The 18,134-nt window shown below is 44.3% G+C and overlaps 1 pseudogene; it reads right to left on the bottom strand.

Annotated features, from left to right (window-relative positions):
* Positions 1-4,521: 4,521 nt before the first annotated feature.
* On the bottom strand, positions 4,522-16,957 carry LOC124002759 (annotated as a pseudogene).
* Between the last annotated feature and the right edge of the window lie 1,177 nt (positions 16,958-18,134).

The raw sequence follows: 18,134 nt of genomic DNA, 5'->3' as shown, positions 1-18,134 counted from the left end.
TCAGGCTGAAGAGTTATGTTTTTGTCTCATCAGACCACAGAATATTTTTGATTTATGGCCTGTTGTCATGTAACTTTTTCATTTTTCTCAGGAGTGGCTTCCATCTTCAGGAGTGGCTTCAATCTAGCCATTCTCCCATAAAGCCCAGACGAGTTGAAGTGCTGTAGAGACTGTTGTCCTTCTGTCAGGTTCTCCCATCACAGCAAAGGAATTCTGTAGTTCTGTCAGAGTGGTCATTGGGTTCTCGGTCACCTCCCTACCCACATGGAAACTGGAGATATTCTTTTTACATCACTGGTTAGAGGACAACCTGGAGAAGACGGCCAGACACATTTCAATGTGTTGCGTTTTGATTCAAGTGGGTCGCACATCACAATAAGTGTAACCGCTACACTTTTTTGTTTATCACTCCGATCAACATCACCTTGAACTCAAACTAGCACTACTCAAAAGCCACACGGAATCCGAGAAGAACTTTTACATCACTGGTTAGAAGATAATTAGTTGAAGACAGTCATCTAAATTCTAGAATGTCGGATGGAGATTCTGGAAGGCTGACAAATAAGTTGCTTCGGTATTTAACTTGTTGATTTTGACATGAGATATCAAAACCGACAAGGGTTGGGAAAAAGTACAGTGCGGAAAGTATACAGACCTATTGACTTTTCTCACATTTGGGCGGCAGGGTAGCCTAGTGGTTAGAGCGTTGGACTAGTAATCGGAAGGTTGCGAGTTCAAACCCCGAGCTGACAAGGAACAAATAAGAATTTGTTCTTAACTGACTTGCCTGTTTAAATAAAGGTAAAATAAAAAATAACGTTACAGCCTTATTAAAAAATGGATGAAATAAAATAAATCTGCAATCTACATACAGTACCCCAAAATGACAAAGCAAAAACAGGTTTTTAGACATTTTTGTAAACAGAAATATCTTATTTACATAAGTATTCAGACCCTTTGCTATGAGACTCAGAATTGAGCTCAGATGCATCGTGTTTCCATTGATCATCCTTGAGATGTTTTTACAACTTGATTGGAGTCCACCTGTGGTAAATTCAATTGATTGGACATGATTTGGAAAGGCACACACCTGTTGTTATAAGGTCCTACAGTTGGCAGTGCATGTCAGAGCAAAGACCAAGCCCTTCTGCAGAGAAGAATGGGAGAAACTCTCCAAATACAAGTGTGCCAAGCTTGTAGCATCACACCCAAGACTCGATGCTGTGATCGCTGCCAAAGGTGCTTCAACAAAAGTACTGAGTAAAGGGTCTGAATACTTATGTAAATGTGATATTTCCGTTTTTTTTTTAAGAGATTAGCAAAAATGTTGTTTTTTTTAAACAGGTTTTGCTTTGTCATTATGGGGCATTGTGTGTAGATTGATGAGGGGGGAAAAAACAATTTAATCCATTTTAGAATAAGGCTGTAACATAACAAAATGTGGAAAAAGTCAAGGGGTCTGAATACTTTCTGAAGGCACTGTATTAGTGATAGTTTATACAGTGTCCCCAGCAGCGGACCAGAACCAAAGATATTGATCTGTTTTATGAAGCCATCGATTGTGTCATCACGATAACTATAAACTTTTACATTAACAGCACCAATCTGAAGTTTTTTTTGTGTGTAATTAACCATATTTCGATGTGATCAAAACGTGAACTTGCGTAATGTAGTCGTAACGTATGCCTTCCATTTGATGCGGTCAAAACGTGAGCTTGCGTAATGTAGTCGTAACGTATGCCTTCCATTTGATGCGGTAAAAACGTGAGCTTGCGTAATGTAGTCGTAACGTATGCCTTCCATTTGATGCGGTCAAAACGTGAGCTTGCGTAATGTAGTCGTAACGTATGCCTTCCATTTGATGCGGTCAAAACGTGAGCTTGCGTAATGTAGTCGTAACGTATGCCTTCCATTTGATGCGGTCAAAACGTGAGCTTGCGTAATGTAGTCGTAACGTATGCCTTCCATTTGATGCGGTCAAAACGTGAGCTTGCGTAATGTCGTCGTAAGGTATGCCTTCCATTTGATGCGGTCAAAACGTGAGCTTGCGTAATGTAGTCGTAACGTATGCCTTCCATTTGGATCAAAACATCAAGGAAGACGGCGAAATATAAAATCATCTAATATGTACAAATAAATCAACATTTCAATGTAGGATGATAGTATTATGTTACCCACTATACATAAAACTTCTATCTCACGAGTTTAACCGTTTGCAGAGTTTAAAAAAATAATTGCTTGTATGCACAATTTAACCGGGCGCTCTAGACAGCTCCCATAGTGACTGTGCAGCCCGTCTTTCCCAAATAGGAGATATGTGTCTACGTCGATGATGTTTCGTGTAGCTAATCTTACTTTAGGTAAAAAAAATATAAAAAAATGCATTTTTAGTTGTTCTCAGAAGAATAAATTGGAAAAAAGAATGCCAAGGTTCATTGGAGCTTCGTATTTATTCTCATTAAAAACAGAAATACATTGGCATGTATTAACTACAAGCACATATGCGTTCAATTTTAATTACATTGAATTACAACATAAATTTTACTTATAACATTGAATTCCAACATGAAAACTCTACCTATAACATTGGCTAAACATTCTACATTATAACATTTTAATTGATGGTCTCTCAGCCATCTTATGAAAGCACTAACAGTAGGTGGTAATGTAAATATAACCCCACAGAGTGTGAACCCCTCAACATGCTGTCAAACCAACACGCCTTACTCTTCTCTATTTTTACAAATGATTTGCCATTTGTCTTACAAGAAGCTAAAATGAAGATGTATGCTGATGACTGCAGACTCCACACATCAGCACCTACAGCCAGGGAGCTCACAGAGACTCTTAGCAAAATGACTTACAGAATAAACTGGACTTAAATACATCAAAGCATATTGTATTTGGTTCCAATCATTCTCTTAGACCTAAACCTCACCTGGGGTTTTGCATGTGAAGATGGGGTGTGAATATCATGGTCTCGTCATATTGACTAAGTTGTTGTTTAGATGAGGTGTAGTTATCATGGTCAACTGTTAAACTAGGTTGTTGACTAGGTTGTTATGAAGATGGGGATGGATATTGTCTGTTATAAAAATATGTTCTGTGTTTCTGACACAAAGATCAACTGTACTAGTTGTCGAGACTCTGGTCTTGTCCCATCTTGATGACTGTCTGGTAATATGGTCAGGTGCAGAAAAGAAAGACCTAGCAAAGCCGTCTCAAAACAAAACAGCACGTCTTGCCCTTTAACTACACACATAACTAACATCAACAACATGGATGATAGTCTTTATGGTTGAGGGTTGAAGAGAAATGGACAATGGCTTGTCTTAAGAAATATTTGTGTGTTAAATCCCAAACCACTTGTATATTGTGTTTGTTTACACTTCAGAACAGACAAAGGGCCTTCAGAACGTATTCAGACCCCTTTGATTTATTCCCACATTCTGTTATGTTACAGCCTTTTTCTAAAATGGATTCAATTGTTTTCCATCATGAATCTACACACAATACCCCGTAATGACATCACAATACCCCATAATGACATCACAATACCCCACAATGACAACACAATACCCCGTAATGACAAAAACAAAATATATATTATTTTTTCTCCAAAATTGTTGCAAATTAAAAATAAAAATAAATAAAAAACTGACATCACATTTACATAAGTATTCAGACCCTTTAATCAGTACTTTGTTGAAGCACCTTTGGCAGTGATTACAGCCTTGGGTTTTCTTGGGTATGACGCTAACCTGTATTTGGAGAATTTCCCACATTCTTATCTGCAGATCCTCTCATGCTCTGTCAGGTTTGATGGGGTGCGTCGCTGCACAGCAATTTTCAGGTCTCGCCAGGGATGTTGATTGGGTTCAAGTCCGGTCTCTGGCTGGGCCACTCAAGGACATTCAGAGACTTGTCCCGAAGCCACTTCTTGGCTGTATGCTTAGGGTAATTGTCCTGTTGGAAGGTGAACCATCGCCCCAGTCTGAGGTCCTGAGCAGGTTTTCATCAAGGATCTCTCTGTACTTTTCTCCGTTCATCTTTCCCTCGAACCTGACTAGTCTCCCAGTCCCTGCTCCTGAAAAACATCCCCACAGCATGATGCTTATTTCTCATAGTCTAAGAGTCCTTCAAGTGCCTTTTGGCAAACTCTAAGCGGGCTGTTATGTGCCTTTTACTGAGGAGTAGCTTCTGTCTGGACACTCTACCATAAAGGCCTGATTGGTGGAGTGCTGCAGAGATGGTTGTCCTTCTAGAAGGTTCTCCCATCTCCACAAAGAAACTGTGGAGCTCTGTCAGAGTGACCATTGCGTTCTTGGTCACCGCCCTGACCAAGGTCCTTCTCCCCCGGGGTCTGAATACTTTCCCGAATAGACTGCAGATACCCCACCAGACACACCACTGAGTTTCATCACGGTACCAAAACCGTGAAAAACGGGGATCCAAAATCCTGTAGCTAATGGGGATCCTAATAAACTAAAAACTCACAGCAGACCACACATCTAATGTCTCTCTCCAGTGTGTGTTCGCTGATGCATCTTCAACTGTGAGTTTGTGTGCAACCCAGGCGAGATGATTGAATCCCCTCATTGATCAAAGCTTCTGTAAGATTTCTCTCCCGCGTGTGTTCTCTTGTGCCTTGTCAGTTGTACCGTTTGACGGAAACTCTTTCCACATAGAGCACAAACAAAAGGTTTCTCTCCTGTGTGAATTCTCTGGTGTATAGTCAGTGTTCCTAAGGTAGTGAAACTCTTCCCACATTGATCACAGACATATGGTTTCTCTCCTGTATGCGTTCGTCTGTGTTCAGTCAGGGAACCAGCTTCGGCAAAACTCTTCTCACATTGATCACAGTTATATGGTTTCTCTCCCGTGTGTGTTCGCTTGTGTATAGTCAGTTGTCCTGACTGACGAAAACTCTTTTCACATACAGCGCAGACATATGGTTTCTCTCCTGTGTGTATTCTCTGGTGTATAGTCAGTGCTCCTAAGGTAGTGAAACCCTTCCCACATTGATCACAGACATAAGATTTCCTTCCTGTGTGTGTTCGCTTGTGTTCAGTCCTGGTATCAGCTCGAGCAAAACTCTTCCCACATTGATCACAGCGATAAGATTTCTCTCCAGTGTGTGTTAGCTTGTGTTTCGTCAGTTGCCCTGGCTGACGAAAACTCTTCCCACATTGATCACAGCCATATGGTTTCTCTCCTGTGTGTATTCTCTGGTGTCTTTTAAGTCTCCTAAATGTGGGAAACTTTTCTCACATACATCACAGCTGTAAGGTCGCTGGATCACTTTCAACCCTGGAGCCTTCCCAGATGATAAGGCTCTCCCACTGAGCGAGCGACCATTAGGGTTGTCCCCTGTGAAACAAAGACGTGAAGTTAAGGTTCCTCACATGTACCAAAGTACTTAACAATGACCTAGTGTTGAAGTATGTTCCCCATCCAACACAGATGAGCTGCTATACAACACTCAATAGTTACATTTAGCAAATATGGGTAAATTAATAAATATTGACCAATCAATGAACTGTTACAAAATCAGATTGTAGTCTAATACACACCATTGTTCCTACTTGATGACATCGAATCTGAATCTCCATCATTGTCCTCCACGTTCCATTCTTCGTCGCAGTTTGTAGCTCCATCATCATCATCATCATCATCATCATCATCATCAGACTGGCTGGGACTCATGGGCGCCACGCTAGATTCTTCCTGTATTTTTCTGATGTCATCTTTCAGTCGGAGTAACCAAGATATTCCCTGCTCCTCCGATTTGACTGAATCTGCATTTTCCCACATTTCCTCCATGATTTTACGTCGCAACGAGCGATGGTTCTTTCCTTTAACTTGAGAGCCATCTATTCCACAACGTTCACACAGGTGTCGTAAATTATCCTCCGTTAGAGGGTGTAAACTCTGTTCGATTTCTTCCAGCAATGTTTCCTTCTCTCCACTCATGTTGTCCTGCTGGTGGAAACAACAACAATGCAGTCAATGGCAAGACAGCAGGAAGTCCATACACTTTAGATGACCTGTAGAAGAAGAAGAGAGCAGGAAGTCCATACACTTTAGATGACCTGTAGAAGAAGAAGAGAGCAGGAAGTCCATACACTTTAGATGACCTGTAGAAGAAGAAGAGAGCAGGAAGTCCATACACTTTAGATGACCTGTAGAAGAAGAAGAGAGCAGGAAGTCCATACACTTTAGATGACCTGTAGAAGAAGAAGAGAGCAGGAAGTCCATACACTTTAGATGACCTGTAGAAGAAGAAGAGAGCAGGAAGTCCATACACTTTAGATGACCTGTAGAAGAAGAAGAGAGCAGGAAGTCCATACACTTTAGATGACCTGTAGAAGACAGCAGGAAGTCCATACACTTTAGATGACCTGTAGAAGACAGCAGGAAGTCCATACACTTTAGATGACCTGTAGAAGACAGCAGGAAGTCCATACACTTTAGATGACCTGTAGAAGAAGAAGAGAGCAGGAAGTCCATACACTATAGATGACCTGTAGAAGACAGCAGGAAGTCCAGTTGATAAATGGCTACTACAGGTCATCCATCAACAGGTGTGGAAATATTCCCAAGTTCGTTGTGGTCGTTTTTTTTTAGAAGACAATTGTCCCATTTTCATTGATTTCGATGTGAGTGATTAATATGCTCGCTATTTATTACAGTAGAACAAACTAATCCATTTCAGTCTGGAGTGACAGCTTGGTAAATATTGGTGCGTGAGCAGTTTGTAAAAGGTAGTATTTTAGCAAAATACAAGTAATCTGAACAAGTGTGTGTGTGTGTGTGTGTGTGTGTGTGTGTGTGTGTGTGTGTGTGTGTGTGTGTGTGTGTGTGTGTGTGTGTGTGTGTGTGTGCATGTTGGTGTGTGTGTGTGTTGGTGTGTGTGTGTGTGCGTGTGTGTGTGTGTGTGTGTAGAGGAATTTGTATATCTTGGTCTTCAACAACATCACAAATTATTTCAGCATATTGATGAATTTGGACATTTAAAACCTCTGATTAATGATTAATTAACGAGACATTAATACAGGTAACGAGTGGAGGACAGAGAAGCCTCTTAAAGAAGAAGCTACAGGTTTGTGAGAGCCAGAAATCTTGCTTGTTTGTAGGTGACCAAATACTTATTTTCCACCATAATTTGCAAATAAATTCATTAAAAATCCTACAATGTGATTTTTCTGGATTTTTTTCTAATTTTGTCTGTCATAGTTGAAATGTACCTATGATGAAAATTACAGGCCTCTCATCTTTTTAAGTGGGCGAACTTGCACAATTGGTGGCTGACTAAATACTTTTTTGCCCCACTGTATGTGTTATTTCATAGTTTTGATGACTTCACTATTATTCTATAATGTAGAAAATAGTCCAAATAAAGAAAAACCCTGGAATGGGTAGGTGTGTCCAAACATTAGACTGATACTGTATGTAGATTGATTTTCTTCTTTTCTTTAAAACAACAAAACACAGACAATACCAATGGCCGCACACATCAGAGGGTGTTCTGGTCAGAGGGTATTCGTGCCCCCACTTGCCCAGAGACATCGACAAGGCCCCGCCCAGGCCCAAAGGGATTTTTCAAGGGCGGGACTTGGTACGCCCAGGCGGGCATGGAAGTGAGCGCACCCATAACTACCAGGACCAGCAGACACACCACTCACCGCATGAATCTACCAGGACCAGCAGACACAGCATGAATCTACCAGGACCAGCAGACACAGCATGAATCTACCAGGACCAGCAGACACAGCATGAATCTACCAGGACCAGCAGACACAGCATGAATCTACCAGGACCAGCAGACACAGCATGAATCTACCAGGACCAGCAGACATGCAGCATGAATCTACCAGGACCAGCAGACACAGCATGAATCTACCAGGCCCAGCAGACACAGCATGAATCTACCAGGACCAACACACACCTCATGAATCTACCAGGACCAGCAGACACACAGCATGAATCTACCAGGACCAGCACACACCTCATGAATCTACCAGGACCAGCAGACACACAGCATGAAACAAAAACACAAAACATATATAGCTAAATGTAAAACATACAATAATCACATTCCTACCCTCACCCCTGATTGGAGGACCTCAAACTTTTATACTGTACATTGGCGTATATAATTTTTCCAACACGCATCAATTCCACCCTTCAGACAGCATCAGGTCAACCTCAATCTTTCCCAGTAAATCATCATTCTACCATTTCTTCTCACAATTACATCCCTCCCATTCCCCCATGGTGTCTCACTAGGGACTTGAACCCCGCCGTCTGCAATATTTCTGACCACGTCCCCAAAAATAAACATTTAACCCAAAGAGCACAATGATATTTCCTGTTGAGTGACCATGGTCCTTCAAGTCACCCAGCAATATAGTGTGCAGGTCCGACCACACCCCGATATTAATCCTGAACCTGACTCCAGAAATTGGACAGTAGGGCTGGGCGATATCACATTTATTTGATTAATTTGAATGTATGTTTTTGCAAAAAAAATCCAAATGCCTGTATTGCAGAATACATTTTTTGTTGTATTTTGTTTGTTTTTTATTGCGGGTTTATGTCCACTTGCTCGCATGTTGTCTTTTTGGTCTCCTTTGCTCCTTCTGTGCTGTGTGCACTTTCCCCATTTTACATCAGATATCTGTATATGACGACGAAATGCTCATGTCTCCTCCCTAACAACAGGAGTTGTCGTCCCAAAGTGAAGGCAGGTGACAAGTTTAGGTTCAAACTAAAATTTTGGCGAGAGTGAAACCTCTCTCTCTCTCTCTCTCTCTGCCTCTTTTCTCCCAAGTCCCTACCACTCACAACAAAGATGAGAGATCACTTCTTCGTCACTGACAAGCAGTTTCAACCCGCTATTTGCATTTGAGGTTTGGTCTAACACTCGGTCTTATGGACCCTGAAACACATGGAGACATTATTTAACTGTAATAGAGAAGTTAACCTCTCTAACCAATCCCTGTCTATGTTTCAACTCCTCACATTTCAAACAGAGCACACACACACACACACACACACACACACACACACACACACACACACACACACACACACACACACACACACACACACACACACACACACCAGACACAAGCAGAGCAGACACCACTCAAACAGATGCTAAATGAATGCTCATTTTGTGGCGAGCGCATTACAGTACCACGTACCACTAGCAGCATTTTAGTCAAATAAAGACTGTTATACTGGCTGTTTAGTCTGTGTTTTATAAAATGTGCAATAAGCATTATAAACAATTATATAAGGAACTGGCTAATCGTTCTCATTCTGAGAAATAAGGTACTTGATGTCAACATGTGAACGAAGTGGACAGGTTGGCCAGGCCACTTGATGTCAACATGTGAACAAAGTGGACAGGTTAGCCAGGTCACTTGATTTCAACATGTGAACATTGTGGACAGGCTAGCCAGGCCACTTGATTTCAACATGTGAACATTGTGGACAGGCTAGCCAGGCCACTAGCCTGCTGTTCAAACAGCTGGAGGCGGACAGAAATGTGTGTTTTTTTTTATAACAATTCAACTGTTCTGCCTTCTTAACTAGCAAATAGATTCTAAACTTGAAATATAAAATATGAGCTGGCTACTCACTAGCACGTGGGCTTGTGCTGGAGAGATTGTTTATGAGACCAGGCACGCGGGCTTGTGCTGGAGAGATTGTTTATGAGACCAGGCACGCGGGCTTGTGCTGGAGAGATTGTTTATGAGACCAGGCACGCGGGCTTGTGCTGGAGAGATTGTTTATGAGACCAGGCACGCGGGCTTGTGCTGGAGAGATTGTTTATGAGACCAGGGTTAAATGTCCTATAATGACTGCTACATTGTTAGTGAATGTGCATCATGCATGGTTCTGGTTAAAGCTGGAACTAAAAGGGCATTTGTACAGACAGACCTGAAAGCCAGATCAGTGACAGCATTAAAATAAAAAGCATGTACAACTATTTTTGATTGAATTATTAGTGGGGTCTTATGGTTGTGGAAGGCAAATAATCAGCCTTGGTATAATTTCACAAGCTCTGAATCCATTAGATTATTGCTGCCCGTTTTTAAAAACGAAGTGTATTTTACCTTGAAAATTGTACAACAAAGTTTATTTAGAGAAAAACATATTTTTTAAATATCAAGATATATCGTGAATCGCCAATAAATTTGAACATAAACAGAGACATGCTATTGAGCCATACTGCCCAGCCCTAAAGGACAGTACCAGAGAGACATGCTATTGAGCCATACTGCCCAGCCCTAAAGGACAGTACCAGAGAGACATGCTATTGAGCCATACTGCCCAGCCCTAAAGGACAGTACCAGAGAGACATGCTATTGAGCCATACTGCCCAGCCCTAAAGGACAGTACCAGAGAGACATGCTATTGAGCCATACTGCCCAGCCCTAAAGGACAGTACCAGAGAGACATGTTATTGAGCCATACTGCCCAGCCCTAAAGGACAGTACCAGAGAGACATGCTATTGAGCCATACTGCCCAGCCCTAAAGGACAGTACCAGAGAGACATGCTATTGAGCCATACTGCCCAGCCCTAAAGGACAGTACCAGAGAGACATGCTATTGAGCCATACTGCCCAGCCCTAAAGGACAGTACCAGAGAGACATGCTATTGAGCCATATCACCCAGCCCTACAGGACAGTACCAGAGAGACATGCTATTGAGCCATATCACCCAGCCCTACAGGACAGTACCAGAGAGACATGCTATTGAGCCATATCACCCAGCCCTACAGGACAGTACCAGAGAGACATGCTATTGAGCCATACTGCCCAGCCCTAAAGGACAGTACCAGAGAGACATGCTATTGAGCCATACTGCCCAGCCCTAAAGGACAGTACCAGAGAGACATGCTATTGAGCCATATCACCCAGCCCTACAGGACAGTACCAGAGAGACATGCTATTGAGCCATACTGCCCAGCCCTACAGGACAGTACCAGAGAGAGAAGAGCGGTTGGAGCGAGTGGTCGCATCTGCACGTCGCTCCAACGGGTAGTATAACTTTTTCATTATATTTCATTATATCACAACGGTTTGATTTGTCTTATCTTAGCAATTTCTTCTCAGCTAGCTACATAGCCGTCTTTGTATCAAAGATAATTGCGTAATTATCGTATTTCGCCGTCCTAACGTAGTCTTCACTAGCCAGCTAGCTAACGTCCACTGATTAGCTGCACTGAGAAACTTTTACACTCAACTGAACGACTTGATTAGTTTAGTGTTAGCTACCTACATAGCTGTCTTTGCTGTCTTCGTATCATCGTATCATCGTATCCAAGATAATTGTGTTGTTTAGGTTTAGAGTGTGTAGTCTTAGAGTGATTATCTTAATTTACCGAGGTTAGCTAGCCAGCTATTTGTCGTCCTTAACGTAGGTGACTCTGCTAGCTAGCCAACAGCTAGCCAACGCTAGCCAACGTCTTCTGTATAGAACTCAACTACCCGGTCGCATTCACAGGTTGTATCACATTTTCACTTCATTTCATTACAGTACAACGGTTTGATTTGTTTGATCGTAGCTAGCTACTTAGCTAGCTACATAGCCGTCTTTGTATCAAAGATAATTGTGTAGTCTAGAGCGATTTTCTAGGTTCGCTAGCCATCTATTGTCGTTCTTTTAACGCAACGTAACGTAAACAACACTGCTAGCTAGCCTGCTAGCCCCGAATAGCAACACTGCAGAAACTATTACACTCAACGGAATGACTTGATTAGTGTAGTGTCAACAACGCACCCACTGCCAGCTGGCCTACTTCAGCAGTACTGTATCATTTTAATCATTTTAGTCAATAAGATTCTTGCTACGTAGCTTAACTTTCTGAACATTCGAGACGTGTAGTCCACTTGTCATTCCAATCTCCTTTGCATTAGCGTAGCCTCTTCTGTAGCCTGTCAACTATGTGTCTGTTTATCCCTGTTCTCTCCTCTCTGCACAGACCATACAAACGCTCCTCACCGCGTGGCCGCGGCCACCCTACTCTGGTGGTCCCAGCGCGCACGACCCACGTGGAGTTCCAGGTCTCCGGTAGCCTCTGGAACTGCCAATCTGCGGTCAACAAGGCAGAGTTCATCTCAGCCTATGCCTCCCTCCAGTCCCTCGACTTCTTGGCACTGACGGAAACATGGATCACCACAGACAACACTGCTACTCCTACTGCTCTCTCTTCGTCCGCCCACGTGTTCTCGCACACCCGAGAGCATCTGGTCAGCGGGGTGGTGGCACCGGGATCCTCATCTCTCCCAAGTGGTCATTCTCTCTTTCTCCCCTTACCCATCTGTCTATCGCCTCCTTTGAATTCCATGCTGTCACAGTTACTAGCCCTTTCAAGCTTAACATCCTTATCATTTATCGCCCTCCAGGTTCCCTCGGAGAGTTCATCAATGAGCTTGATGCCTTGATAAGCTCCTTTCCTGAGGACGGCTCACCTCTCACAGTTCTGGGCGACTTTAACCTCCCCACGTCTACCTTTGACTCTTTCCTCTCTGCCTCCTTCTTTCCACTCCTCTCCTCTTTTGACCTCACCCTCTCACCTTCCCCCCCTACTCACAAGGCAGGCAATACGCTCGACCTCATCTTTACTAGATGCTGTTCTTCCACTAACCTCACTGCAACTCCCCTCCAAGTCTCCGACCACTGCCTTGTATCCTTTTCCCTCTCGCTCTCATCCAACACCTCCCACACTGCCCCTACTCGGATGGTATCGCGCCGTCCCAACCTTCGCTCTCTCTCCCCCGCTACTCTCTCCTCTTCCATCCTATCATCTCTTCCCTCCGCTCAAACCTTCTCCCACCTATCTCCTGATTCTGCCTCCTCAACCCTCCTCTCCTCCCTCTCTGCATCCCTTGACTCTCTATGTCCCCTATCCTCCAGGCCGGCTCGGTCCTCCCCTCCCGCTCCGTGGCTCGATGACTCATTGCGAGCTCACAGAACAGGGCTCCGGGCAGCCGAGCGGAAATGGAGGAAAACTCGCCTCCCTGCGGACCTGGCATCCTTTCACTCCCTCCTCTCTACATTTTCCTCCTCTGTCTCTGCTGCTAAAGCCACTTTCTACCACGCTAAATTCCAAGCATCTGCCTCTAACCCTAGGAAGCTCTTTGCCACCTTCTCCTCCCTCCTGAATCCTCCGCCCCCTCCCCCCCCCCTCCTCCCTCTCTGCAGATGACTTCGTCAACCATTTTGAAAAGAAGGTCGACGACATCCGATCCTCGTTTGCTAAGTCAAACGACACCGCTGGTTCTGCTCACACTGCCCTACCCTGTGCTCTGACCTCTTTCTCCCCTCTCTCTCCAGATGAAATCTCGCGTCTTGTGACGGCCGGCCGCCCAACAACCTGCCCGCTTGACCCTATCCCCTCCTCTCTTCTCCAGACCATTTCCGGAGACCTTCTCCCTTACCTCACCTCGCTCATCAACTCATCCCTGACCGTTGGCTACGTCCCTTCCGTCTTCAAGAGAGCGAGAGTTGCACCCCTTCTGAAAAAACCTACACTCAATCCCTCCGATGTCAACAATTACAGACCAGTATCCCTTCTTTCTTTTCTCTCCAAAACTCTTGAACGTGCCGTCCTTGGCCAGCTCTCCCGCTATCTCTCTCTGAATGACCTTCTTGATCCAAATCAGTCAGGTTTCAAGACTAGTCATTCAACTGAGACTGCTCTCCTCTGTATCACGGAGGCGCTCCGCACTGCTAAAGCTAACTCTCTCTCCTCTGCTCTCATCCTTCTAGATCTATCGGCTGCCTTCGATACTGTGAACCATCAGATCCTCCTCTCCACCCTCTCCGAGTTGGGCATCTCCGGCGCGGCCCACGCTTGGATTGCGTCCTACCTGACAGGTCGCTCCTACCAGGTGGCGTGGCGAGAATCTGTCTCCTCACCACGCGCTCTCACCACTGGTGTCCCCCAGGGCTCTGTTCTTGGCCCTCTCCTATTCTCGCTATACACCAAGTCACTTGGCTCTGTCATAACCTCACATGGTCTCTCTTATCATTGCTATGCAGACGACACACAATTAATCTTCTCCTTTCCCCCTTCTGATGACCAGGTGGCGAATCGCATCTCTGCATGTCTGGCAGACATATCAGTGTGGATGACGGATCACCACCTCAAGCTGAACCTCGGCAAGACGGAGCTGCTCTTCCTCCCGGGGAAGGACTGCCCGTTCCATGATCTCGCCATCACGGTCGACAACTCCATTGTGTCCTCCTCCCAGAGCGCCAAGAACCTTGGCGTGATCCTGGACAACACCCTGTCGTTCTCAACTAACATCAAGGCGGTGGCCCGTTCCTGTAGGTTCATGCTCTACAACATCCGCAGAGTACGACCCTGCCTCACACAGGAAGCGGCGCAGGTCCTAATCCAGGCACTTGTCATCTCCCGTCTGGATTACTGCAACTCGCTGTTGGCTGGGCTCCCTGCCTGTGCCATTAAACCCCTTCAACTCATCCAGAACGCCGCAGCCCGTCTGGTGTTCAACCTTCCCAAGTTCTCTCACGTCACCCCGCTCCTCCGTTCTCTCCACTGGCTTCCAGTTGAACCTCGCATCCGCTACAAGACCATGGTGCTTGCCTACGGAGCTGTGAGGGGAACGGCACCTCAGTACCTCCAGGCTCTGATCAGGCCCTACACCCAAACAAGGGCACTGCGTTCATCCACCTCTGGCCTGCTCGCCTCCCTACCACTGAGGAAGTACAGCTCCCGCTCAGCCCAGTCAAAACTGTTCGCTGCCCTGGCCCCCCAATGGTGGAACAAACTCCCTCACGACGCCAGGACAGCGGAGTCAATCACCACCTTCCGGAGACACCTGAAACCCCACCTCTTTAAGGAATACCTAGGATAGGTTAAGTAATCCCTCTCACCCCACCCCCCTAAGTTTTAGATGCACTATTGTTAAGTGACTGTCCCACTGGATGTCATAAGGTGAATGCACCAATTTGTAAGTCGCTCTGGATAAGAGCGTCTGCTAAATGACTTAAATGTAAATGTAATGTAATGTAGACATGCTATTGAGCCATACTGCCCAGCCCTAAAGGACAGTACCAGAGAGACATGTTATTGAGCCATACTGCCCAGCCCTAAAGGACAGTACCAGAGAGACATGCTATTGAGCCATACTGCCCAGCCCTAAAGGACAGTACCAGAGAGACATGTTATTGAGCCATACTGCCCAGCCCTAAAGGACAGTACCAGAGAGACATGCTATTGAGCCATATCACCCAGCCCTACAGGACAGTACCAGAGAGACATGCTATTGAGCCATATCACCCAGCCCTACAGGACAGTACCAGAGAGACATGCTATTGAGCCATATCACCCAGCCCTACAGGACAGTACCAGAGAGACATGCTATTGAGCCATATCACCCAGCCCTACAGGACAGTACCAGAGAGACATTCTATTGAGCCATACTGCCCAGCCCTAAAGGACAGTACCAGAGAGACATGTTATTGAGCCATACTGCCCAGCCCTAAAGGACAGTACCAGAGAGACATGCTATTGAGCCATACTGCCCAGCCCTAAAGGACAGTACCAGAGAGACATGCTATTGATTCTGCACCGGTCTGTCTGTTCAATACCCAATATATACTGAGCATTATTTTATATAATAGCTTAAATTTAAAAATACAAATTGATGCATCTGTTGTTTTGTATAACAGCTCAAACCCGTTGCCATGGTACTGGGACATCGAAGATCCGTTTTATGTCGCTTCGTTGTCAACCCTCTTGACTGTAAGCGAAACTGATACATTTTACGATTTATAAGGAGTCATTTTAAGTCATTGATGATTCTTAATTGTTGGCAGACAAACTAATTCATTATTTTCGCAAAATATTTAGCTGGTCGGTGTTTCTCCAGGGTGCTGTTGGAGAGATGCACCGCTATGGCGTTCCATCAACTTCCGGTCAAAAAATAATCTGCATAAATCATGTAGCCTACGGTAGGCTACATCATATATGACAATGTCGTGAAACAGACAGTTTTTACATCATACAAGCACACTTCTCCGATCAGATAGACTAAACAAAATTAAGGCCATAAAAAAAAGCTATTCGATGTGAATGACATGTTAACAAATATTACATCCTAAAAAATAAAATAAAAATCAGGCTACCCACACTTGCTGTCCAGGAGTTTCACCCTGCGGGCTAAATCATGATAATCAGTGATTACAAGTTTATATTCCTTAATGGTTTTTGACTAACTGATCATAGCAACAACAACAAAAATACAATACTTCAGCATTTCCTGCTGTGCAAATACATTGACTCATTGCAAATAGGCTCACTGATCAAGTTGGGTAGCTGATATTCAGAGCTTAAACAGCCAAAATGATTAGTCACAGGAATCAAGACTAATAACACAATGCAAATGTCTGTTTTTACAACCGGTACCACGCAGACACTGGCTACACTATTCTAGTTGTGTAGGGCGGATGTTTTGTTGTTGTCTCGTCTCGGGCGGAAGAACGGCCAGGACCGGGCCTGCACTGCCGTGTTTGTTCACGAACCACTAAACTGGAATTATTGACGATATCGTCATATCTAGACTGTCAACATTAGTCGTTCTTAAATGCACAAAAATAGTATTCCACCTACAGCTGTTGTTGAACATAAGCTAGCTATTTAACTCACCAAATCCCTTGTAGTAAAGACAGCTAGCTAGCAAGCTAACGTAGCTAGCAAGTCCCTGTCCTCCCTTTTTTCCCACGTGGAAAATGAAGTAGCTAGCCAGCTTTATCTCATCAGTTTTGGCTAAGGATCCTTTAGGACTTTCAAACAAAGTTGTCCTGTGGCTGTTGCATTTCGGAGATTAAAAATAGGATATATTTATAGCTGGCTCCAAGCACGAACGTTTCAGCTACTATCTTGCAAGGTAGCAACTTCCGCTTTGACTGGCATTGTAGTTCTTCTTCTACGGTATTTTTGCGGTCCGCAAACAAGTGTTGGGTGCATTCCGCCGCCACCTCCTGTACAAGTGGTAAACGATAGAAGAAGGGAAAAAAACTCAATTGTTGGAAATAAACATTAAAAACCTATCCTACTCCGTCTGTCAAGGTCCAACTCAAGTCACATCCTGACTACGGCTCAGTGGCCTGTGAGGACAGAACATTCTGCGACAGGATTTCTTGCAAGGCCTCGGCTGTAAACTCAGTCACAAAAGAGCGTCCTGTATGCACTAAACAATTACTAAAATATTCTCTGATTTCTTCTTTGTTACGTGCTGCGTAGTTTATGACGAGGCACTAAATGCAACAAAGACCAACTTTTTTGACGAGCAATATATCAGGATTCCTTGGTTGCCGAGAAACATTCACTGGCGCAAGGCTCTATTACCATGGCGTCTCCAATTTGTAAGTCGCTCTGGATAAGAGCGTCTGCTAAATGACTTAAATGTAATGTATGAAATTCAACGCCACTCGCCCCTTCCACTCTTCTCACCGCCTCCAGATAGGAGACACACTGGACATCCCTCACTCTTGCCACCTCTGTCTCCTTCCCCCTAACTGGACAATCCGGGAAATGAAGGCGCATGTTCGCCACTTACAGTTGCAGCATAACCTCAGTTGGCACACGATATTATTCCGGTCTGCATACACTTGACACGTGACCAAATATTTTTTTTGCATTTATGACACTAGAAGGGTTTGTGCACAAAAGCTCTTAGACGATATTTCACTAATCTCAACTTTACATGAGAAGGGAGAGACTTTTCATCGAAGAACAGTAGTATGGACGATGTGAATTTCCTTACTCCATCCACCATACCCGTCAGTTGAAATGCACCAATCACTTCACCGACTTCCTCGGCAGGGTAGCCTAGTGGTTAGAGCTTTGGACTAGTAACCGGAAAGGTTGCAAAAACGAATCTCCGAGCTGACAAGGTAAAATCTGTCGTTCTGCCCCTGAACAAGGCAGTTAACCCACTGTTCCTAGGCCGTCATTGAAAATAAGAATTTGTTCTTAACTGACTTGCCTGGTTAAATAAAAATATATAATCTGCATACGCCACCCTAGAGATAACCCTCCTTGACCGGCGCCCTGCTTTGGAAATCTGTGAACATTACATTCCA

Source organism: Oncorhynchus gorbuscha, linkage group LG18, assembly GCF_021184085.1.
Source record: "Oncorhynchus gorbuscha isolate QuinsamMale2020 ecotype Even-year linkage group LG18, OgorEven_v1.0, whole genome shotgun sequence".
Lineage (NCBI taxonomy): Eukaryota > Metazoa > Chordata > Actinopteri > Salmoniformes > Salmonidae > Oncorhynchus > Oncorhynchus gorbuscha.
Note: the sequence above shows the minus strand (reverse complement) of the source record. Positions and strands in the feature narration are given on the sequence as shown.